Raw genomic sequence first — 25,753 nt, 5'->3', positions numbered from 1 at the left:
AAGAAAAGCTTACACAATGAAGATGGCGACATCCAAAACAAGAGAGAACGCTACAGTCGAGCAAGCCCGACAGTATAATACCCTGTACCCAGGTAAACTTCCGTCACTGAGTTATATGCAGCAAAATAGGAAGAAGAAGAGCGAACTTGTTGCTGCAGTTGTACTGGGCAGAATTTGTTTCGCTAATAATATTTCTTAGAATTGACCGAATTGAATAAAATAAAATAAAAACAACAGTAGACAATTATATATAAATTATGTGTGCAAAGTTTGGTTTAGGTAGCATTTGAAATGTGGACGCTATTGACGAAATTCTGTAGTGGGGGAAGGGGGGGAAAATTAAAAAAAATAAAATAAACTCGTCCTTTCTCGGACCTAGGAGAATCTGGATGCCAACTTTGGTTATTCTAGCTTTTATAGTTTCTAAGATCCTCGCGTTCATCCAGACGGACAGACGGACGGACAGACGGACGGACATGTCTAGATCGATTTCTCTCGTCATGCTGATTCAGAATATATATACTTTATGGGGTCGGAGATGCTTCCTTCTGCATGTTACATACTTTGCACAAACCTAATATACCCTTTTTACCCTACGGGTACAGGGTATAAAAACTAAATGCAGAAGCATCCCCGGCGCCCCTTTAATTGTGGGCCCGCTTGCATTTTGTTTCCGCCTTCTTCTTTTCTTTACTTTATGATTAATTTCTTATCTTATTTACCTCAAAATATACTTTCTTAATGGAGATTATGAAAAAATTATTTTGGTTGATGGGCACAAGGAAGGAAATAAACATTTCTTTGAATAGATCGTCGTACAATAATGCCTTGATAGGTTTCCACTGTGAGAAAGACATTTTTTTCTGGCACTAACGCAAAAACAGTCATAAAAAGAATAACTTAGCTCGCATAAAAATAGGACTATTTTCATATCAGAAAGCTAAGAAGCTGTTATCGTATCTGAGGCAACCTTTTAGCACCAACCTAAATGAACTGAATGAAATAAACTTTGAATCAACAAATGCCAATTATTTGTTCAAAATTAAGATATTTATCAAATTTAAATACATTTTTTACTTGATAATTCTTAAAATTGAATTCTAGGTGTATTCGTTGCCCTCGAACACCACATAAGTGTTAAATTGTTTTGGTTTAGCGGCACGCCATTGCGCAGACTCCGCAAACGTCACGATGCCTTCTGCTGCTGTTGTTGTTGTTGCTGCTGTCGCACCAACAGTTGCCTGTTTCAGCCGAATCTTCAGTTATAATGCAGCTTTCGGGTGCGGCGCAATGCAATGAACGGCTACGGAGTGCGCAAAGTTCTCCTAATGGACTCGTGAAACAAAAGTCGTAAACGCGGACGTCAACGAAAACGCGAGGTGTACAACAAAAACTGAGCTATTCAATCAAAATTATTTATTTCTGTGTCACTAGTGAAGTGAAATGTGTGTGCAAAAGTAAAAAAAATCGATGCTAATTAATAAATAAAGGTAATAAATAAATAATGTAGTAACCAGAAAAGTTCCCAATCCAATAGAAAGGTATGAAGTGAAAAAAAATGATTACAACAATCATATTTAAATGCGATAATGTTCGCCAATGTCCATGCTTGCGCCCTTTTTGTAGAAAGCTGCAAGAACCGTTTTGGAAAGGAAAATAAGTGTCCTGAAGAGATATTGCTGATCTTAGCTGTTGAGGTGGGCATAGTATAGCATTTTAATTTCGTACTCAAAAATTGCATTCAACTTTCATACTTCATGTATTGCCCAGTTTTTAATTTAACTCTCAATATACGAAATCTGAAATGCTTGAAGCCCGTTTTTGGATTCCGCATTGGAAAATGGAAAGTGTGTACAGGAGCGGCTCTTTCGTTGTTATTGAAATACTTCGCGTGCTTTGTAGATCCAGTAAATGCTTGAACCTTTCTGCTCCCTTTATTTTTGTTGTTGTTGTTGCCAAGGTCAAATCCCCGCAATAAACGACAGAGCCAGCAGCGAAAATGTAGGCGTAGTATTAAACGGCTCTGAACCCACAACTGTGTGCATGTAAATAAACTTTAACCTTCTTCGTCGGCAACAAATGCTTTTTGTCGATGCGTGAAGGCTGGTGTGGCTTACGGGGCACAATTAGTAATATTTTAATAAATTTAAAAAGCCAGAGTTGTGCCTTTCAGATGCGAGTATACTAACGGTTTTGAAAACCTACAAGTACATACACGCATACTCGATTATTTGGCTGTTTGGGTTGGTTTGGGTGTATGAGTATTTGCAATTAAATGTTAAGGATACGTCACTTTGAAAGCCGCGTTCTCATCATCCGCCATCAAAAATCGACACTCAACAGCCTCTTCACGCGCATCAGAGAACGACAAGTGCTAACGATTAAAGCATTCCCATTAATTATATGTTTTCATCGCTAAAGGCAACAGACAAGCGAGTTTATTTATATCGGCTGTCTTAAAATTTATTTGCCACCTTCTTGTTTTATTACAGCAAAAAATGCATCTGCCAACAGCAAATTATAAAAATAGCACTGTAACTTTTATACTATACATTAAATTATAATTTTCATTGCAATAAACATTGCACAATTCATTACCCATACTGGTATGGAACTTTTAGCATCCTACCCGTTGTGGATATAAGAACATTTTCTTGTAGTTCATGTTTATGTATGTACAAGAAAATGCCGACAGAAAATCATTTTGCGAGCTATTGAAAGTAAATCAATATGCAAATCTGAACAATTCTCACAAATACACACCCACGTACAAATAACGACAGATAATGGGAAGTGTCTGTCATCGATTTGAGCCACCAGTCCGCCAAACCTTTAGTTATTCACACACATATATATTGTTATGAGTCTGTCCGGCTGATGCCCTTCATCTGCAACATTTTGGCATATACTAGTTTAATTATATTCCGATTCTACTGAGCGGATCGCACTTACGCTTTTATGATGTTTGCATTTCATTGACGCTGCATGGTTTCTGGTATGACAGGGTGAAAGCAAAACAATGGAAGCGTGGGTGCACTAATGATAAACAAAATGGGAAAACAATAATAAAAAAAGAATAACTACAGATGGGCCACATTACCAGGCGAGAGAGTCGTACAAATGAATTGACAGTGGAGGGCACACATACAGAAACATATGGACGAGCATATGCGTAAGGTAAATTACTCACACATACACCTGGAGAAATATACAAGTAGTAGGTACAATCGAATTACGATAATTTTGGAATTGTATCTTACACAAACATAACACTCATAAATACTATCAATCTATCAAGAAATTAGAAATATTGATTTCGAAAAATTGCTCCTTATTTGAGCCTCGATTCGGTGCTGAAAGTGAAATATGACCCATAATCAGTATCAACACTATAGAGATTAATTGACACCACAATTTTAAAAAAATAAATAAAAAAGCTGGTCTACTAAATAAATAAGTGTGTAAAAACCGTTATCATCAATGAGTTATCAGAAGAAAAATCTTAGCACTGCCGTAAGATTTATTATAATATGTGAGACAAATTTTCTTTAGTGCAGGAAGGCGGTCGGGTTTATGGCGCCACAATGAAATGTTGGCCCATAAAAGGGCCAAGGCAGCTGCCACAGACGGACATGTTGGCGCAAATGTCATGTTGGTTAGTGTTGCCCAAAAAAATTAAATAAACAGAAATAACAATGACAAGCTGGCGCATATTGTGAGCCACTTTACGAATGCGCCACGTATGCCTCTCATTACATATACGCGGTATATGCCGTGTATTATTTGTGCAAGTATGTGTGGCTGTAAGCATGCGTATGTATGTGTGCATGTGTGTGTGTCGTGTCAGAAAAATTACCAGCCGTCACGTAGAAAACCAAATTCAGAGTTGTCGTTTTTAGTGTGTCTGCGTGCGTGCACGTGCTCGTGTGTGCAAGTCGTAGTGTGCGTGTTCGTTTGTGTGTGTGTATGTGTGTTTGTGTGTGTGCGTGCGTACAGCTTATCAAACAACCATCATTATAATCGTGGAGGCAACTCGCTGGCACTAAAGTTGCGCCCATTGCCACGCAAACACATGGCCTGCAATGCTGCTAGCCTTCAAGCCCAAATATGCCACCCTAGGATAATTACACACACATTTGTCTCAAATAAAAAAGCATTCGACTGGAATGTGTAACAAAAAGCAGGTGAAGCCAGCAGGAGTATTTAGAACGTGGCTCTAATATTGTTGCTGACCAGCTTGCTGCTGCTTTCCTTGCACTTATTTTCACTGAATTTTCATATCTAATACAGTTTTCTTTGCAAGGTGAAAAATACAGAAAGTGTTGCAGTAATTTTGTTTTTGAATGCCCATTTCTGAAGGCGCTTGTGCTATTTTTTTAAATGAAACAGAACGTTATTAATGAAGAAAACTCATTCAATCCAATAATATTCCACTATCAAGGAATGCTCACGTACACTCTTGATATTGTTTACTCTTCTGTCTTAGCATTTTGCCCTACACACTCTGTCCAAATAGCAATCGTTCACTGCCATGATACGCAATGTGGGCACAGGTGGCAACAAAAACATGATTGATACCTTGCGTGATGAATCAAATGATAAGCGCTGATACGCCAACTTAATTCTGATAAACTATATATACACATATATGCCTACAATGGCTGCTGAGCTTCACACAAGCCGCACAAAGCGCACACAAGGCGAATCATTTATTTTTTGACAATTTGTCAACATTTTTTAATTTACAAAACAAAATATTTTTGTGGGAAATTGTGTTTTTTCATGCGTATATATGGATTCACATATGGATATGTATAGTAATGAATAAACATATGCCTATGCTCTCGACCGTTTGACATGCCAACAAACACGTGTAGATATTGGCATTGGCAACCAAATAATGTCAAGTCTGCCAAGGAGTTGAAGCTTTTCAGACCAGACATGACGACTTCATTCGCCAGCAATATACTTGTAGTGACGACATTGTGTGACATTGTTAAGGGGGCGTCGTATCCATTTTGCACTTTATTTGTTTTTGTGAATGCAAGAAAAGTTTACACTCTTTTCATTAAAAGTGGCAAAGTCATAGTCATAGCTGTTTCCCAGGCAGCTGTTTTATTGAATTTTATAAGTCTCTGAATAACGTTGTCGAAATTTTCCCGAGGTTTTATAATGCAATAATGATATTAATTAACAAAAGTTCGATATATTTTTTGTTCTCTAAAGGAAACCCAAAAAACGATTTCTAATAATTTAACAATGAAAAGATTTCTATGCATGCCCATTGAAGAATATTCCATTTAATTTCATATTTAATCTTTAGAGATGCTTCACTGTATGGTCACGAAAATTGTATGCTCAGGAGTTGGTGGCCGGTAAGGAATCACCATCTTCCGTCTCTTTAACACTCATGGTGTAGTATCTTTGATGACTGTCGCTATCTCATTGAGTCCCTTTGGCACTCGAGCATTTCAAATGTTCTTCTAGGAACATTGGACAGCTCGTCTCCTTTTGTCTTTGTTTCCCACTTCCGCTCACTCAGACAGTTGTATTTCAATTGTAAAATGTCCGTTATTGGCTGCCAGCTGTTGAAGTAACTGCAAAGCCAACACACAGATACACAAGCAACCAAACAGTAAATAGACAGAGCGACGGACAACAAATAAACAGACCCATCAATCCGTGGCTGAGTCTATTGGCAAACATGCGAATGACTGACACTTGCCTGTGGCACATGGGTAAATAGATGGCAAGTGTATTTTTTGACTGTGCCAACATAGTGTACGGCAATTTAATATACTTGTATACTTGTACTGTATGTGTGTAAACAAAAATGCACAACATAATCTGACAATACCGACAATTGACGTGAATATGGTTTAGCTATATGGTTAGCACTGATTAAGATCTAACTAAGCTCGTAACGTAAAAAATATATTTATACCCTAACCCAATTGGGTACACTAGTTTTCTGCGAATATGCTCCAAAAGTATATGTATTTTCGATCAGTATGACAAGACGAGTCGAGATAGCCATGTCCGTCCGTCTGTCCGTATGAACGCAAGGATCTCTGAAAGTATAAGAGAATATACAAGCTTGGTATCCAGATTCTTCTATGTCCGAGAAAGTACGAGTTGAGTTTTATCCATTCCATAAAATTTCCCATTATACATCATATATGTATGGACATACTTGAGTTCGAATATAAAATCGATGTAAAATCGAAGACACATTTTAAATAATCAAATAAGTTTTGATATCGCTTTCTAAAAAAGTACAAAATGTAGTTAAATAAGTGTAATAATAAGAATTTCGCATACTAATTCTTGGGGATTGAACTTCAAGCTAGTATTTTGGCTCTTAGCCAGCAACTTTAAGACATATTATGATAAGAGAAATTATCGATTTGGACGCATATCTATCGTACAATTGAGACAACAACTGATTGATTGTGTGCAATATTAGTAAAGAGTATCTCCTGAATGTACACAGGTATATTTCTGTTTTGTTTCCTTTTTTAATTGTATCTATGAAGAGACGAAGCGGCGCAAAATTTGACAGTACCAATTTTTAAATTTATATCAATAATGTAAATAATTTGCATTTTTGATTAACTCGCCCTTCAGCCTCTCTACACACATCGCGAACACAAAGGCATTTCTCGTAATTTCGCTATTTCTTAAAATACTTATAAACAATAAAGATAGCAACAATCAACGTGTGTTTAATATTGTTATGTTTTTTGTGCTCGCCAACGTGCTCGTTTTTTTGAATTTCAATTACGGTGCATTTTCAAAACTCTCCCGTGCATGAAATGCATGCTAGAAAATAAAAAAGAACAAAATATTTGTTCATTGAATTGCCTTACTGGTTTTGTTGTTGTTGTTATTGTAATGAAGCTTCTGCATGTAGTACGTTGTTTATATTTTAAATTTTAGTTAACTTTTTACGTGTTTGTTCATTTTGGGGACGCTTTTGTGTACAATTCCATCGCAGGATGCTGGGGAAATAGGTTGCACTTAAAAGAGATCAGATTACCCCGAATTATATTTGGAATAATGGAACAAAATCACATCTTTTTAAAATCACTTGATATTAGTTTCAAATATGAGTAAATGGAGAAACTGTCCCATGAAGTGGTAAGAAATGTAAAAATTATTATCGGATTGTGCGAGTCTAAGGACCTGCTAAGAGCGCAGAATATGAAGATATCCAAAGAATAGGAATACATTTTGCTCTGTAAATGTTGACTTAGTATAAGGTTATAAGTAATAACCAAACAGGGACAATATTTCGATTTTTAGAAGTCTTGAAGTATTGTAGTTGCACAAAATAGAGTTATCTTAAATACATTTTGTTCGTTTAACTAATGTGTTTATTGGGGGAACCTATTTATTTACGCAAGACAAGTTTCGAACAAATCCATTTTGGCACTTTTGCTTTAGCCGCCTCATAAATGGCTTTTATTAATCATCTGCATGTATTGCACTCAAATTCAATTTATTTGCTTGTCAACTCATTTTCCAATTTAAATTAGCTGCCTAATCCGAGAAGGTCGACACAGACACACGCAACACTCTTACTCCTAGCAATGGCAGTCATGGTAGCTTTTATTTAAGCCAGAAACTGTCAGGTCGCCATCAGCAAAGAGCAATCACTGGGAGACGAGACCAGACTAAGAGCTGTTTTGCAGTGTAAAGCCAAATATATATAAATATATATTAATATATATAAAATATTGGACATGCAACAATGGTATCCAAATACAAGATGGCAAGAATTCAATAAAAGGTGATAATTCAGGCAACAGGTAGTCACGAAAAATAATTGTTTTAATATAACGTCAATTTAAAAACAGGTGTGTGCAAAATAAAATGAAGAAAAAGGAAGAAATATTAAAACCCTAATAAACTCCAAGGCAAATTTCAAAAAACCAAGTATGCAGTTTTATTTGTATTCTTTTATAAATTATAAAAACAAAATTTAAAGTTGATCGGTGGAAAAATGCAGAATTTCCAAACAAACTTTGGAGCTTATTTTCCCTTCTTACACCTACACTATGAAAGGATACTTGAGTCAAAAATTCAGCTTCCTAGCCTTTACCGTTTGCGCTGTGCGTTGATCACCAATCAGTCAGTCAGTCAGTCAGGACAAACTGTTTTATATATATAGATGTAGGAGTGGTAGAGTATTATACAGTAGCCCTGTTATACAATAGTCCTGTTTAGGAAATGACAATCGGCATAAGTAGAGAGACAAAGAGAATGACAAGGAAAGGAAGCGAAGGAATAACATAAGTAGCATCAGATCAGTCAGTCGGGCCTGAGTTGTTGAGGCGGAAAGAAGTATTGAGTATTGTTCGTGCAAAAAAGATCAGACAGAGTCAAACAAATGTTAAATAATAAATAAACTAACCAACTATTATAATTACACAATAAAGTTATTAAATAAACTAAAGTGAGTGTGTGATTTACTCGGAGTAAGGCCCTGGAAAACCCATGACCTACATTAGGGGCATTAATTATTTAATTATTAAATTATTAAAGGATTACTAAATGTATTTCGTTAATAAAAAATTTAAAAGTCGTAGCTTTTGCAGAATTTCTCTGCATGTAAAAGTGAAATTTTGATGAGCTCGTGTAAAAAAGCTTTATTAATGTACTAGCGCATCCGGCTAGCTCTAGACGTGGATGCTCTTTCGCGAAGATCATGCATCATGTGATTCGCGATCATCGGCATTTTCAGTTGTACTTTTTTCGCCCTTTTTTTGTGGATTTTTTTTACCAATAGATGATTTTTTGGAGGCATTTTTTTGTATTCGATTTTACTGTTTTATTTATTTACGAATGAAACACTGACAAAGAGAGTAAAAAATGATTGCCAAACCAATGATAATGAGTAGAAATAAGCCAGAAAAAGATGGTTAACGAATCGCCACGAAACTTCACCGGGGCACCCATTGGACTATTTTGAATGTTGACGCGAAATTTGATTAAAATCAGTTAAGTGGTTTCGGAGCCTATAAGGAATATACTAATACACATACATACATACATAAATGGATAATGGAACTTCGTAAAAGATAACAAAAATTGAATTAAATTTCATTTTAATAAAAGGTGCCATTCCCGCTTTTGGTATTGAAAACAAATTTTCAAAATTGTTTGCATTTGACAAGGCTTTGCCTTCTACATGTTGTGTGTGTGTGTCAGAATACAAACTATGTAGTGCTTGTCATTTTTCTTCTTGTTACAATTATTCGCTTTTCCGCTTGACGGTGCATGTCCGTGTATGCGTGATGAGAAAATGACATCATTGATCAGAATCAGATTGAATATGAAAACCCTTCGGTTATATTTTGTCGCTTTGTTAATGCATCCGAATACGAATGGAATTGCATTTACTACCATTGTTTGTCGCGCTTGAATGGCAAAGCGGCATTGAGCTGACAGCAGGCCTTGGATTGTCCTTTCGATTTGATTCACTGGCTTATTTCTTTTTAATTCAGGTGGGACACAAGAAAAGGATTTCAAAGGAAACACAAGACGTTTGGGTGGGAAAGGTTAAATTTTCCTCGTACAATTTCCAAGCTTACAGTCGGCTTTTGTTCGCCTGCATTGGGCAGGACTTGTTGCTTGGAGCAAATACCAATCTCGTGGATATTTTTTTGGGGATAAGAAGGGTTTAACTAAAATAAAGCGTATGCAAATAGATAATATTTGCAATTTTCTGTTCTGGTTCGGTTGAAGCCATTAATGTTGTACAATGGAGCATATATGGCTATTATGCATCTTGAAACCGATTTTTCTCAAATTTGTCTATTATTTTCAACTATACTCACAGATGTATTTCGGTGGCATCAGAATACAATAATGGTGGCAAGAGGTTCATTTCTGCAGAATATGTTGTCGCCAGAAACCCAGCTCATTAAACAAACATATTTTATAGCACTGATTTTGAAAATGTTTACCATTTGGAAACACTGCATTGCATTATTATGTGAACAACTGTTTTATGTATATACAAGTATATGTATATACATGTATAATCGATTTTATGACGAATTTTATAAGTACTTTTGATTAGTGTAAATTGGCAGAGTTTTTATTTAATGACCAAAAAGCTTAAAAGTAAAATGTCATCATTGTCTGCATAAAAAAAACAATAATTAGATGTTAATGAAGCCGAAGAAGATATGTTTAGACATTTTGTGATGTGGTGTTAAATATCAAAATCATTAACAACGACCTAATACCGTCTCTGATCTGCACTTCTAGCAAAAGGGGTTAACTTCAGATGATGAGAATAGAATAAAATACAACAAATATAGGTATTTAGGTATTGAGGGGAGAACTGAGATAAATGCCAAATTTACCAACAGATCCTCATAAGCAATTAAGCTATTTTACTAGCATTGATACATCGATCGGTTTTTTCGCCGCTTGTAGGTATAAAATAACTTGGATACGTAGGGTTTGTAATAAACTTGCTCGACATATGAATAAGACAAGTCTATATACTAAGTTTGGTGTGCCTAGCTATTAAAGTTCAAATGTTCTTAATGTATGTTCTTGTGTTATATAAATATTGCAAATTTTTCCAGATTCGTGATTGGCAGATTATTGGTTTTATTGCGTGGCTTTCGAAGCGTGCGTTACAAATCTATTAAAGTTATAAATAATAAATTGGGAATTCAAGCAAATAGACGTCTGTTCGCATATTTGGTGATTTACATAATGTTAAAAAAATATTCCAAATCTGACAACTGGCATGTATATATACTTTCAATTTATTTCAGTGCATTGTCTAGACATCATCAGAACAACACGCCTTTGTTGTCCACACCGTGGGAATTCATCAGATGCCAGGTCATTGCCCGGTGCTTACACCTACACAGTTATTCAATTGTCTAACCTGTCGGCTGTCCTTAGTTGTTGTCTAAGATACGCATTTGCTTTTTACTTTTTGGACAGTTTCAATTTTTCCCCACCCTTGTCCCCGTATCAGAGATGGCAGCCCCCAAGCTACTTGAACATTTTCTTATGAAACGACAGAAAGTCCTTACTGTGCATGCTAAAATTTACTTCAGGCTCTTGCAATTAGCATAGAGTGGAACTAATGAACATTGAATTGAATTAAAGTATACATTGTATGTGGAAATGTTTTACATGTAAAGTCATAAAAACCTAGACTGAAAGATCCAAGTGAACGACAAGCTGATTGTGAATTGTGGGTGGAAGGTGCGGCTTTTCTTGATGGTCAGTATATAATTGCTTATATGTACTATTTCAGGGATTGAACATTAAAATGAATTCTTGTAATTTGTACTCGGACGGTGAAAGGGTACATTAAAAGATCAAGAGTATTGCATTATGTACCTTACTATATTATGTCTCAACATTATTTAAAGTTACACCATGACAATTGATAGTAATAAGTGTATGAACCGAAGTTGCAGTTCATGAGCTTGATTATTCTTCATTTCTTAACTCTTTTATTACTTAGAATAAATATCTTGCGATATCAACCTCCATTCCATTAAACCTTTTATAAACAAAGGATTATGTATTGCATCGTTACGAATAATTATAAATGTTTACTAGCGATGCTTATCATATAATAAATCACTCCTTATTCTGATGAAAGCTTGTATTTCTAATTTGAAGATTAGTTTGGACTCAAAACAAGAAAACGGAAGTCACAACTTTGTTCAAATCTGTCATATATGCGGCTAAAGAATATTTATTGGTTGTTGACATTTTTCTAAGTGTTGTTGTGTTTGTTATACTTTTTCAGTTAAGCTGATGAAAATTATTGTATATTTCGGGCACGTGTGGCGTTTAAAAGCTAAAAATTAGCATTCGCGAGCAGAGACTGTCATCTGCACATTGTTTCCGATTAAGGACTTACCTGGCTTGGTGGCTACACAATCATCCTGTCAGCTATTCAGCAAGCCACAGTGTGTGGATACACTTGAATTTGCATTTCTAGACTTTAAGCCAACGAACATTGAAATCCACTCAGGATCGAAGTGTATGTGTGCGTTTAAAGATTGTGCTTGGCATAAATTTGCGAGTGTAGAAAGTGTATTTTTAAAGGATTTTCACCTGAGCTATGCCTTTAGCATTACTTATACGTACTATTATTATTGTTATCTGTTAAAATATTCAGGCTAGCAGCTAAGTTTTGTGCGCTCTTAATAATATTTTAAATATTAAAATGTTGCGGCGAGTCCCAAAAAGTGTGCTACTCTCACACAACTATAGCTTGATAGGCACTCAGCTGTATCTGACGTATTGCCGGCTTGCCATAATATTTAAAAGAAGCAGTATTGATTAGAATTCTACAGCACTGCCATGCAGTGGGAATTTTTGACAATGGAGCTTTCAATTGGCTGCTTGGAACGAATTGAGAAACGCGGCAATCAAACCAGTTAGCAGTTAAAGTATAGGAAATTAGTGTGACACATTAATTATGAATTTAATTGTTCTTTATTAATTTACAGTGTGTTCAGTTATAATGTTGGATATTTTGATTCTTTTTGTTCTATTCGATAATGACAACTGCCTAATATTCCAATGTGAAATATTAATATTGTTTGAAAGTCAAGCCTTGGTCTCTTTTTGGCAAGCCAAGTTTCTCAAAGGTGGCACTGTATCATCAGCGAACTAGTGGCCGCAAAAACAACTTATTTGCCCCGTTTGTCCCGTTGCCCAAAATCAACCTTAGCACCAAATATAGGGCTAGTCAAGAGTTATATGTTGAGCATATTAACACAATGTTCATGCCCATATATATATATATATATATATATATATATTGGTATATATTCTCAACATTAGCCATAAAAGTATGTATGCGCATTTATAACACTTGTAATCCACTGCGTACGTTTTTCTTGATAATAGGGTATGTTACTGTCGGTTTCGCACAGCTGTAATATTGAACACTCCTTATTATTTAATATACTATGGATAAAACTGCCAATTACTGAACATTAAAATTAAAATGTAATTAGGATAAACAAAGGACGCGCACAAGTAGGCACACCTGTGTGCAGTAGGCGCACTTAATTTAAACAGATTTACGGTCGCCATAGCTCATGAGTGGATATATGGATGGGTATGCATATTTATTATCCGTAACGACGAAACAAACTTTGGCGGAGTGTTACGACGCATAATTTCACCTTTAACCCTAGATGGTTGTTCTTATTTAACGTATTTTACAACCGTAGTGTTGTTCTTCGTCGAAACGACTACGATCGATTTTAAACTGTTACTGATTGATAGCAGAGCACAACATTTTTAGTTTTTAAATTTTGTTTATTTAATTCATTATGCAATTCAAATCAACACATAACGGCCTCATACATATTTTTCGACTAAGCTTCAAGTAGTCCTCCTTGTAATGGCGAAACCATTTTATTGTATACGAAATAATTAAAACTTAACAAAAAACTTAGTTTCATTAACATTATTTTAAATTTGTTTGTTAAAAAAACTTGTTTTTACTAAAGTAGTAATTGTTAGAGCTTCTACTTGCGGAAGGCCTAGTCATCTGCACTATTCAAATGAGCACAAAACAAACAGCTTAAGTATTCAATAAAATTCTACAAAATGTGCCTCCTCGATTCGACGAAGAACAACCATCCAGGGTTAAATACAAACATTTCAGCACGGATGGGGACAAGCTTTTGCTGACACCGTGACCTGCTTATTTGTGTAATTGTTTAATTATGACTGTCTGCAGCGATGCAGACGCATAGAAATTAAATATTAAATAGCATTTAATCTATTATTGCTGCACATCTGAGTATAGGTTTTAGCACTGCATTGAGCTTTACATTGAATAAAAAACAGCTTCTTTAGATGCTGGGCACGTTTTCTCTGTAACTCTTTGACGATGCGTAAAAAAAAGTAAAGTAGTCTTTCACTTGAATGTCTATGGATCTGTGTATGTTTGTGTGCACAGCCCTAATGGTAGTTTTATGCAATTGCCATTCTATGCAAATCTCTTGCTATCCGGTCGAGGCCAAGCATATACGAACATCTGCTTTCTTCGCTGTCTTCTTTTTTCGGCTGCCATAGCAGTATGACAGCCGGAGTGGGGTGTGGAACCTGAGCTAGTGATTGAAATCTGTCAAAACCAAATGCTATTATTAATGATGCAATAGACATGTCCCTTGCTAAGCGTAACATTTAATTCTCTGCAACACCGTGCTGCGGGCTTTGGGAAGTTCCTAGATATATTTCATTTCAGACACATATTTTGTTAAATTTCGAACTATGCTTTGTATTGAACACTTTAAAATACAATTTGAAAATGATGGAATTATAGTACGGCAAGAAAGTTCTGCGCCAATGCTAAAATTTGACTGAAATTACAAATTTAATTTAAAATTAATTTACAGATTAACTTATACAGTTGACTATTCATATTTTTAATAAATTATATTCCTGGAGAAATTGCCACCCACTGTCCCAAGTATTATCGATTAATTTAAGAGAGATACAGATTGTAGGAGAAATCAGGTCAGAGCTTTCGCTTGCAGTGAAGACGCTGATTTGGAACACAGATCACAACTAGTGCTACTACTAAATATTTATATACCGACATAAAAGATTTCGCACCCTGTACATACACTACACATATACAATATATACTACTACTATACTATATTGTAAAGTTGGGACACACGGCCTTAGCTTTCGCACTTGTTTTCCACTAAAAACATTTTTTTTTATTATAATTTATAATTATAATTTATTATTTATAATCGAGTTAATATTGAAAGTGCATACAGCTATAGGAAATTGTGAAATACACATTGGTGAAACTTTAGTTGTTATGTCATTTAAATACAATTATGTAGTTGATTGGAAGCTTCTCGAAAGAAAGAAATGCTTAAAAACTCCTAAATTTGTTTAATAATTAAACATAGAGACACCAAAAAACGTGCATTATATGGTTGTGGTTAATAAGGCTTGAACGTATTGTAAACAAATTTTACTAAAGGATTACCCGGCTTTAGAAAGTATTTGCAAGCATCAACCGTAAAATTGTAAAGAAACGGTTTGTATACGTTCAGGCGCTGAAACAGCTGAATACGAACCTGAAATTGTGCCTAATAAATTTAATATTGTGTGACTTAAGTCCACTTTTATTTGTTGTATCGAAATATTTGTGACTGGTATTTATAAAGTTTCGCTTTTAGCGAAAAATATTTGTAAGCGCGATTAGCAAAATTCAAAGTCTGCAAAGTTAACATCCAGGGGCGTACACTTGACATTAGTGAACTCGAATTTAGCATCAACCAGTAATTATCAGATATTCAGATTTGTTAAAATGAATTCTTTTGTGGATATGTATGTACACACAATATGTTTCTGATTATGATGGTAACCAATCACCATTATCAGAAGCACCAGATGAAGAATACTCCGCAGTAGTATTTTCACATAGAAAACATATTTATAGTACATTAGCCCGTCGATGACTGTATGAACGGATTCCTGATCTCTTTTAAATGACTACAATTACTTCTGCAGAGCAATCATGCATTTGATTGACAAATATTATTATTAAACGTAATCTAATGCCCATGCGTATGGTTTATAATCAAGAAAGATAACCAAATGATTCAAACGCTAGAGTGCGCCCGACTCTTATATACGCTGTAACCGGTTCATTTTTACTCGTAAATCGGAATTTAAAATTTTTATAATCATAATTCTAATATATTTGTCATACCGAAACATTTCTTATTGGAACTTTATTAAGATTCACTTTTATAATTACATATAAATATAATATACATTATAATAATATATTTGCTTTACAACGATCAGGGCACCTTGAATAATTAACACAGACTATGTATTTCTAAGATTATCTACAGCCTCTAGTTGTTTTTATTTAAATGATTACATTTTGATAACTCATTAATATCTTTAAACAGTTATATTCGCAACATTTAAGACCTTAAGATTAACATACATTAACAAAACTACTGTAGTTAAATGAAATGATGAAAAACATATTTGACAGTATTTTTAAACTCATACTTTGTTCACTTTTATATTCTTACCGTGCGGTTTACATAACTGACACTTGATCCAAGTAGGAAAACACTGATTACTATTATTGTTATTTTTCTTTGCAGCACAGGTGCAGGAATTCTTGGGAAAATGCATTCGAGTGAAACAGCTGGTAAATATATTTTTAATGAAAACAAGAGAGAACGCTACAGTCGAGTAAGCCCGCCAGTGAAATACCCTGTACCCAGGTAAACTTCCGACACTGAGGTATATGCGCCTATAGCAGAAGCAAAAGGAAGAAGAGCGAACTTGATGCTGCAGCTTGTGGGCGTAGTACCGGAGTGAAATTGTTTCGCTAATAACTTCTCATATAACTAACCGATTTAGATGAAATTTGAAACAAAAGTATTAATTATTAATTAAAATTAGATAATTATTAAATGTGCAAAGTTTGGTTTAGGTAGGTTTAGGTTTTTGAAATGTGGGCGGCATTGAGGAAATTCTGTAGCGGGGGAAGGGAGGGAAAATTCAAAGAATAAAAATATATTTAAACTCGTCCTTTCTCGGACCTAGGAGAATCTGGATACCAATTTTGGTTTTTCAAGCTTTTATAGTTTCCGAGATCCTTGCGTTCATTCAGACAGACGGACAGACGGATGGACGGATATGTCTAGATCGATTTCTCTGATTCAGAATATATATACTTTATGGGGTCGGAGATGCTTCCTTCTGCATGTTACATAATTTGCACAAACCTAATATACCCTTTTTACCCTACGGGTACAGGGTATAAACATTTGGGGAATAACTTATCCTCATTATATGTAATGAGATCTTCTCATGCGAAAGTGTCAGCAACAGGCGCCTCCAACCAAGAATATAGTACATCGTTACAGTCGATCAACACGTACTGATGCACTAATTCAGCAAAAACATCATTCAATTAAATATTACACACGCAAATATTAAAGGCTGCATGCGCACATTCAAGTGACCATATCCTGTATCCACCGCAATGTCCTGCTGTGTGTACAACTGTCCTTAAATCTGTAGTACTTTGTTGTAGCCATTTTATACAGTTCAAGCAATAAATATTTCTGTGTGCGCTTGTTCGAGGCACGAGAAATTCTCATTCAAATTGCATTTAATTAATACCAGCCAGATGACAAGCCGACAACAAGAAGCCGAAGCCGCAGCAGCAAATATGGCAGCAAACATAACAACAACTTTACCAGCAGGAATCCTGCAACGGTGTAATGTGGCTGACGACAAAAAGTGTTGCATACTTATGGAAGTCGACAATGCACTCTGTATGCTGTTTCGGTTTCTCCCAAGCAACACTTAAATATTAATTCAATTAATTGGTTGTTTTAACATATGTCCCTGTGCCACTAGTAATCAAGCGCTTTTAAAATTGCAACACATAGGAGGCGCTTCCTTGCTATGAAAAGTTGAAAACCTAATAAAATTCGCGGTAGTTTAGTTTCGCATTTAATTATTTATTTATTTGAAGCGAAGTCAAGGGCTATCTTTAATATATATATATTATTCTATTCGAAAACAATGTAACAGTGCACTGCTCACTGCAGGGAGCTAAAAACTAAAAAGGGCAACGTAAATTTTGAATGAATCTTAGAACGAATCCGACTCGATGGGAGAATTTCACTTATGAATGTACATGTACTTGAATTTCGTTGTAGGTGTATTTTACTAAAAGAACGAACTTGTCGGCTTGTAAACGGAAATAAGTTGTGTTGTCCCTATTGCGTTCGAAGCGGCATAGACGGGCTCCTACTTCCACTGCTAAAGAGTTTTGTCGGTTTCTTTTTGTTCCTTATGTCTTTTAAGCTTAATGTAATTCACAAAAATATGTTGAGGTTGAAATTCTTTATGTTAAGGCATTCCTTCCAGGTCTATCCTCACCAATTCAGATCCTTTCGATGCGAGAGGAGCTCCAGTTCTGAATCGATCTTTAAGATTTTTCAGAAAAGAATGCAAAATGTTAGTTGCTGGCTAAAATAGAATGCAAAATCAACCAAGTGGACTTATGCAGCATCTTAATGCTGATACGTTTATTATCATTTGTTGATTTGCACATAATTCCTCACTCTCTCTATATACTCGTACATAAGTATAAGCAATAAATTTATAGCCGCGCCTCGTACGCATAAATAATTTAAATTCCCAGTGCTCATTTGTCTTTTAAAAATTTCGCTGCGGTTTTTTATTTTTGAATGCCACAAACGTATGACTACATGGTTACAGTGTATGCTTGTATGTGTGTACCCCAATCACATTATTTTACAGAGCTAATAAAATGCGGTGCTAAAAGCATTATAAATATACTTGCTTATGTACTTACGCTGCCATGTATGATGTCTGGGGATTTGAAGACCCGCTTACGTCAGCCACATCGCCATTGGCACCACCGAAAAGTTTAATGTACGCCAACAATAAAACGCATAATAATAAAATTTATGAGCTTTGATTTATGAGGTATCGTAAGCTACCAGTTGCTGGCTGTTGACGAATAAAAGCCGAAATGAAAACCGACAGAAAAGGATTCAACGGCAGCAAACGGTTTTTTTTTCAAATTCTTTGATGCGCTGTTATCAAATTAGTTACAGTTGGTTGTTACAAGTATTGTTGGAACATGATTTCAAAATAAACGTATTAAATTGTTTAGCCCAAGCTTTTTAAATTTTCTCAAGGTACCCTAGCAATAATTAATCAACAAGACCCCGATAACAACAACTTATACGTCGACTTTTTCCCACACCCTTGCCATGTGGTTTTCTTACCTTAATATTGTTCATTTCATGATTATATACCGGGTAGAGATGTAGTGAAATAAAAATGATGGCAGTAATAACAATAACAGGAATTTGTTATGGTTATGTAAGCATACACACATATTAAAAAATTGAATTCGATACTGTAAATTTTCCCAAATCTGCAAAATTTTGTTTAAGTTAGTGCTTCATAAAAGTTTGCTAATGTGGCGTTTGTGTAATATGATTTCGACCACGAGGCATATAGGATGGCGTATAAGGAGCATGTTCAGCAATATAAATTACGAGTACTCATGGAATTTAAGGTGTGTTTTATGAATACATTTCTTTTATGATATAACATGTTACCTGCGCGCCAACACGTCGCATTACTCATACGCACTGTGGACTGCGCAACAAAGACATTAGCATCCACCGCTTCAGCATACAAGTCAATGAGTAGCAAGATTTAAAAAATTTAGTATTTTCCAAGTTTTCTTTATTAAATTCTTTTAGCTACGTTTGAGCCCTGCTCTACATTGCATTTCTGATAATTGGCTTTATTGCATTGGTTCCTCTACTACGTTTCAGAATGATACAATATTCGAATTTTCCATGCTATAAAAATAGACAAAAAAAAATCCTTATTTCCAATGTAGTTGATTCATCAATTGTTAGACAGTTGGTTGAAGTAATAGCACTACATCCGCATCTTTATGATAGGCACTGTGTTGTTTTTCCTGTTTTTGTTTCTGGTTGGAGGTTAATTGCAAATTATGCAATCAAATAAATATTGCATGGTTTCCTGGTGGAAATTAAAAATAGAAAGATTTTAAAGATTTCAGGTAAATAAACAAATTGCAGCTGTTTATTAATTAGGCTTAGGATTTTGTTTTTCCGTAATGGAATTGGCTCGCAAAGAAAAATGGTTGCCGAATTGTATACAGTGTAACGACGCCCTGAGCAAAGGAGTCGGACGACAATCATTGAAGCTTAGGTAGTAGTTTTTGTAAGTATAGTTAAGTTGATATTGAAAATGGAGTTGCAATATTCACTAGTTATACTATAGCTTGTGGTTGCCAACTTTCTCAGTTACCTTTTTGTACTTTAGCAGATTTTCGTGGATGTGTATCCTACATTTTAAATATATGCTCTAAACTTATAGCCTCAGCATAAATTGTACTGCATTAAAGTTTTACTTGCACTTTTCCAAGCTGCTGGTGCCACACTCCTCGATGCCTTTGGAGAGCTCCTCCCGCAATACCCTGTGCGCTATGTAGACATGAGTAGCTGTTCTGGCTTCTAGCTTCCTCAGCTTTCTCTCTTATAAACTCAACTAACCGTCTCATGTATATTTCATATAAATTCCTTGGAAAAACAATGCAATTCTGTTGTTCTTGTTGCTTTGGTGACTGCAGTTTTATTGAAATGTAAGCAAATGGCAGTTGGTTGTAAAGAGGAATGCAAGGTATAGGAAAGAATTGTGTGCTACAGGAACACAAAAAAGACAGTATTGGGCTGATATGTGAATTCTTTCATTCATTTCATTCTTGTCATTGAATTTACAAAAGGCTATGAAGTGTGAAGTAATTGCCATAAGTTGGAAAACTCAAATTTATACCAAACCTTATGTTATACCATTGACCTGTACCATATAGAGCCATTCAAATCATTGCCTCTTTCGCATTTGAAAACGATTGAGATTACAATTCGACTATGAAGAATGGTGAAAAATTACAAAAAAAAAATTAGTTCAATTTCTTTTGATTGCAAAAAATTAACATGAATAACATGAATTAATAATAGTTCAAAAGTGTAAAGAAAACAACAACAGAACGCTACTGTCGAGCAAGCCAATTAAATCAAATTTATTTAATATATACATAGAAGACATGATTATGTACAGTTTCAACAGCATACATTTACATCATCGGGTCTATGCGTGTATGCATGCAGCACAAAGTTGAACCAAAGCAGCAACAACAGCAACAGCTGCGGGCAGCGCTGCCGGCAGAGCTGCAGTAACCGAGTGTCAAAATATTGACGGACACACAGACAGGGCTAGATCGATTCGTCTCGTCATGCTGATCAAGAATACTTGTATATATACTTTGTGGGGTCTGCCACGCCTCCTTCTGCCTGTTACATTTTTCAGCTCGCGCAAACCTAATATACTCCTGTAGATTTCATGTATAGAGTATAATAAAATGTGAGCAGCCATGTCACAGTATAAATATTTAGGACTATATTTGGCCAACGAGAAAAGATTAAAGTATAAACAAATATAATTCACTTTGTAATACTTAATTTTTAAGTGAGCAGAAACTGGAGCTCTAAACTAAGTCCGCATTACTGTTAATTATGTTTTGAATATCCTAACCAATTAAGATAATTAAGGTAAGAGAGTACTACATGTTTTACATATTCTAGTATTAAGTATCGGTAGTATTTGTTGGTTAGTATTATGGTTATGGTTAGTATATGAAACGAATGAATTTGAGAATCAACTGAATACAGAACGTCTTTAAACTACTCGGGCCGAAACTGTAAAGTATTATTGATTTATTTCCGAAATACATGGGGCCCTAACTGCAACAGTTAAGATTGTCTCAAGGCAGGATAACAATACTATATGAACATGTATAGTATATGTAAGGGCGACAAAAAGATTCAGGCAAGCGAAACAGTGAACGGAGTAACAACAACTGGAAATGGAAAACAGAGGAATCAACAGCGACGGCCACAACAACAACTCCAGCGGGGGCTTTGACCTTTCGCATGGTTGAATGACTAGCTTGGTTGTAGTTCTGTACTCTGCTTCTCTCCAAGACTTTGCCCTTGCACCTTCTTTGTTTGGCTTCGCCTGTCTAAGCAAGTGAATGAAAGCTTCCCTCGATATTCGCAGCACAAAAAAAGAGGCAGGTAGGTAGTAGACGTTCTTATGTATGTCCTTACAAATGGGCCGAGTACTACTGAGGGGCAAATACTCGCAGGCTCAGAAGCAAAAGCGGTCTGTCATCTTGCTGGCAAATTTGACATTTGTTATTGGCTTTCGTTCAATTATAATCGGCTGCTCATGAATATTGAAAGGAGGGAACACACAAACACACACATGAGAGCCATGCTTTTTAAGGATTAAATAATAAATTAAATTAATAAATTTGTGGTCGATTTCAGATTTATATGACTATTAAGTAGATTTAATCACCTTGGCATCAACTTTTTCATCTCATATACTCACCATTCAGTGCTCACATAAAGCGTCTTTTCCTCAGTACACATGAACAATTTTTTTTTTTTTTTGGGTTCTACTTATTAATTCCATTTTGCCCTCATCATGAGCAGCTTCATCATTCTTTCCAACAATTAGCAGAACAAGCAAGCAACAAAATTTGATTACCATACAAATGGCGAGCAACAAGCGGTTTTATTCGACTGTTTAGGTTGCAGAAGGCAAAGGCCCACATGTCGTATGTTGATTTACAGCCACAGGCACAAATGCTGCTGAAACGTGCTGGAAGCCTACAGTTTGGAAAGGCGATGAAGTCAGGATCCCAACTATTGTGGGTATAAGTGGCAGCAGTGTTAGTGGTTTGGCGGTTTTCTGGACATCGCCACATAGCCCACAAACAGTCAGACCTAATGACCACGAGGCGAAGGGCAGGCGGATACAACCAGCAGCGTTTAATTTTGAAATGGAAAGAAATATTTTACAGAAAATGTGGGATACATTGTATTTATAAAAGAATACTGTACCTAAATGGATCAATGGAAAAAAAATGTTGATTGAGTTTAAACTTGAATGATAAAAGTGAGCCCAATTTTCAACGCTATGTCCAGTCTATCGATTCTTTGGGCCCGTTTCTGGTTGAGATTGGAAAAATGAGTTCAACTGCTTAACACAAAGGTAGCGCGCCAATAGCCGATCCACACATAGAATCAAATGCCTAAAAACATGCCATAAATAAGCACTTAAATGAGAACCATTTATTGTTACGCAGTGGCACTCAGGGCATTTAGGACGCAGAACATGGCCTACGTCTTGGTTTGCGTGTGTCCTACCTATTTCAAGTGTGGGGTCATTAAACGATTTCCGTTAAAAAGACGCGTGTGAGCATAAAAGCCCAGAAGTAGTCGTAAACAACGAATAGTAAATGTGCTATTAAAATAAAATAAGGGTTAGGAATAATACGCTTTGCCCTGTCAAATTTTTATTATTTATTTCTGAATATTTTTTGTTTTATATATTTTATTTATTTTTTTATTTACTACTAATAATTTACTCCAGAAATATACAATTATTCATATCTTGTTTAAGTCCAAGAATCTACAAAATCAATATTGTTTTGTTAAATATTTTTAATTAATATTGAGATAGATTTAAATTTGCTCAGCACACCTCGCCTAAGATGTTTTTTTCTATGGCTTTAAAGTTCAAGCTTTTTGTGGAGTCAGCTAATTAACTTAGCATTCCTCAGTTTTGTGCAAACATTTATATTATTTGAATAAAAAGTTTTATAATAAAAATCTTTAAATAAGCAAACTAAGTTGCGTTTTTGCCCCACAAAATGATTGCATAATGTTTTCAATGAAATTACAGCTAATACCTTTTAGTTCATAACTAGTCTGCTATTTTAACGCTTTTAAACAAGTATAAATAGCAACTGTACATTGTGAATGCTAATTGCAATTTTCGCTGTATTCGCAGCACTCAGCAACAACAGCAAACATGTCCATGCCATAGCAGTTATGCAAATTCTGCATGGGCTTTCGCATACATATTCATATGTTTGTACGCGAGGATTCCGCCCCCGGTATGGATGTGTGGAGCTCATTTCTCCGGTAGCGGTATACCAGCCATCTGAAAAATTTCCCACAAAAACCTGTTCACTTACCCATCGTAATAGTTGAATGAAAGTTATTCAAAGCTAAACAAGTGTGTTCCTTCACAAAAAGCAAAACAAAAGACGGCAGCAAATAAACTATTTATCCGTTAACGTTAACGTTAACGCGACATGAAAAAATGTACAGAATATTTAGCGAAAAAATTAATTAATTTACCAGAAATGGAAATGTAAAATCGTTACTACAGGAATGTTTTTTACTTAAAATTTACAATACTGAATGGAAGAAAATTGTGTTCCGAAGCGAAGATTTTCTCTGATACCAAAATTTGATATTCAATACCAGCCCTATGGAAAATTCATAAGTAAACAAGAAATAATGTCAACTGTAAAAGAGGGTGTAATGGGTGGCTTAAGAGCGTTCGTATTGCCGAGGTATTTGGAGAATTGTGGAAAAAGGCAATTCTAATTAGTTTATTATGGTGACGGTATTTCATTTGAAATGTTTACTATTTCTTAGTGGAAGAAACAACAATAGAAGGAATATCACCTACAATCACAATTTGTCCATTAATAGTAGATGATATTTATTTAAACGCCTTAATTATATTTCAGTTTTTTTATAAAACCCTTATTTATAGCGATTTACATAATTTTGGAATTAAATATAAAATATGAGAAAATTTTTTTATCATATTATAATATAAAGGGATTATAAGAAGAGTTTCTAGTATACAGAAATAGGACACACTTAAATCTAAATATACAAATTATTTACATCATTTTGGAATTAAATATAACATATGAAATACATTTTTAATGATATTATATATTTTACTTATAAAATCTGGTGGATGGCGCTTCTTAATAATATTTTACATTATGTGGCACTACAATAATGGCCAGCAATACTTGTCCGGCACGTGTAGAACATAATGACCATGCGTCCCCCTCCCCATGCTAGGAATTGACCAGAGTTTTCGAATTAAGGAATTAATGACCTACAATTAAGCTGGTCACTTCTGTCAAGGCATATCGGAGCTTATGGGCCTTGAACATTTCTGTTCGAGTACTTTCGTCATTTTTCATTTTTAATGCGAAAGAGAAACGACAAAGTCAGACGAAGACCGCAACAACAAAAAACACAAATTGTTGACCTTTATTATGCCACAGCCAACAAAAGACAAACGTTTGCAATTTGTTTTCAACTATGTTCGATTTGCATTTTGATTACACTGAAATGTTTATTTACCTAAATTGATTATTCGAATTACCTGTATGTGTACATTTAATACCGAAATCAACTATGAGTTTACTTAAAACATAACAAGAATCCCCCAGCCACATTGCCCAATTTTCATTTGGCTGATGTTTTTGGGTCTGCAGCTGTCGTTCAGCAATTTTGGCGTACATAAGTGTGTGCCTCAGGCCCACAAAGTAAGAAAATATACCACCGGACACTGAATAGTGGAGTTTTGGAAAGGGAAGGTACCACAATGTCTGTCCTCCCTCTATGGAGAACGACAGCTCCCACCTAGTAATGCTGTGGTTGAGTTCGCTCAGTTCGTTTTTATTTGTCTGTGCTCCAAGTAAAATTTAACAACTGCGCCCCAGTATATACGTGTATAGAAGCACACAAATAGTCAGAAATTAAAGTGCAGTAAGCTAGGATTGAAACAGTCGGTTGAAATGAAAATCCAAGGAACAGCCACATAGTGGATCAATCGATTCCGGGCTGCGTTCAGCCTTTGATGGTGGGATTGTAAATTTGGGAAAACATTTTTATTAAAACAGATAGGAGTATTTCTAAATTGTATCTGATTTTTATCCTGGATGACGACTCTATTATACAATTAATTTAAAACAAAACCACCGGGCGAAGCTACATTCTAGTACACTAATGTAAAATGCACGCCATTGGTCTTCGAGTTTTAGGACTTAAAATATTATTACTTTAAGTCCATGATTCGAAATACGTATCGACAAAAGTTTAACATTCTAAAGTTTCAATTAGAAATGTTTCGGTATCATAAATATAATAGAAGTGGGATTATAGCAAGCAATTGTAATTTTTTTTTTTTTTTTTTTTTGGTAATT

The 25,753-nt window shown here is 35.2% G+C and overlaps 1 protein-coding gene across 1 annotated transcript in view; it reads left to right on the top strand.

The window, feature by feature from the left end:
• The first annotated feature begins 1,422 nt into the window (after positions 1 to 1,422).
• LOC115625436 overlaps positions 1,423 to 25,753 on the top strand; it is a 75,263-nt gene continuing 50,932 nt past the window's right edge. Inside the window, exons 1-2 of the mRNA XM_030520482.1 lie at positions 1,423 to 1,490; positions 16,167 to 16,213. The gene's annotated coding sequence lies outside the window, so the exon portion shown is untranslated. The remainder of the gene's footprint in view (positions 1,491 to 16,166; positions 16,214 to 25,753) is intronic.

The sequence above is a fragment of the Scaptodrosophila lebanonensis genome, unplaced genomic scaffold, assembly GCF_003285725.1.
Source record: "Scaptodrosophila lebanonensis strain 11010-0011.00,11010-0021.00 unplaced genomic scaffold, SlebRS2 tig00000072-arrow-pilon, whole genome shotgun sequence".
In the NCBI taxonomy this organism is placed as follows: Eukaryota; Metazoa; Arthropoda; class Insecta; order Diptera; family Drosophilidae; genus Scaptodrosophila; species Scaptodrosophila lebanonensis.
Note: the sequence above shows the minus strand (reverse complement) of the source record. Positions and strands in the feature narration are given on the sequence as shown.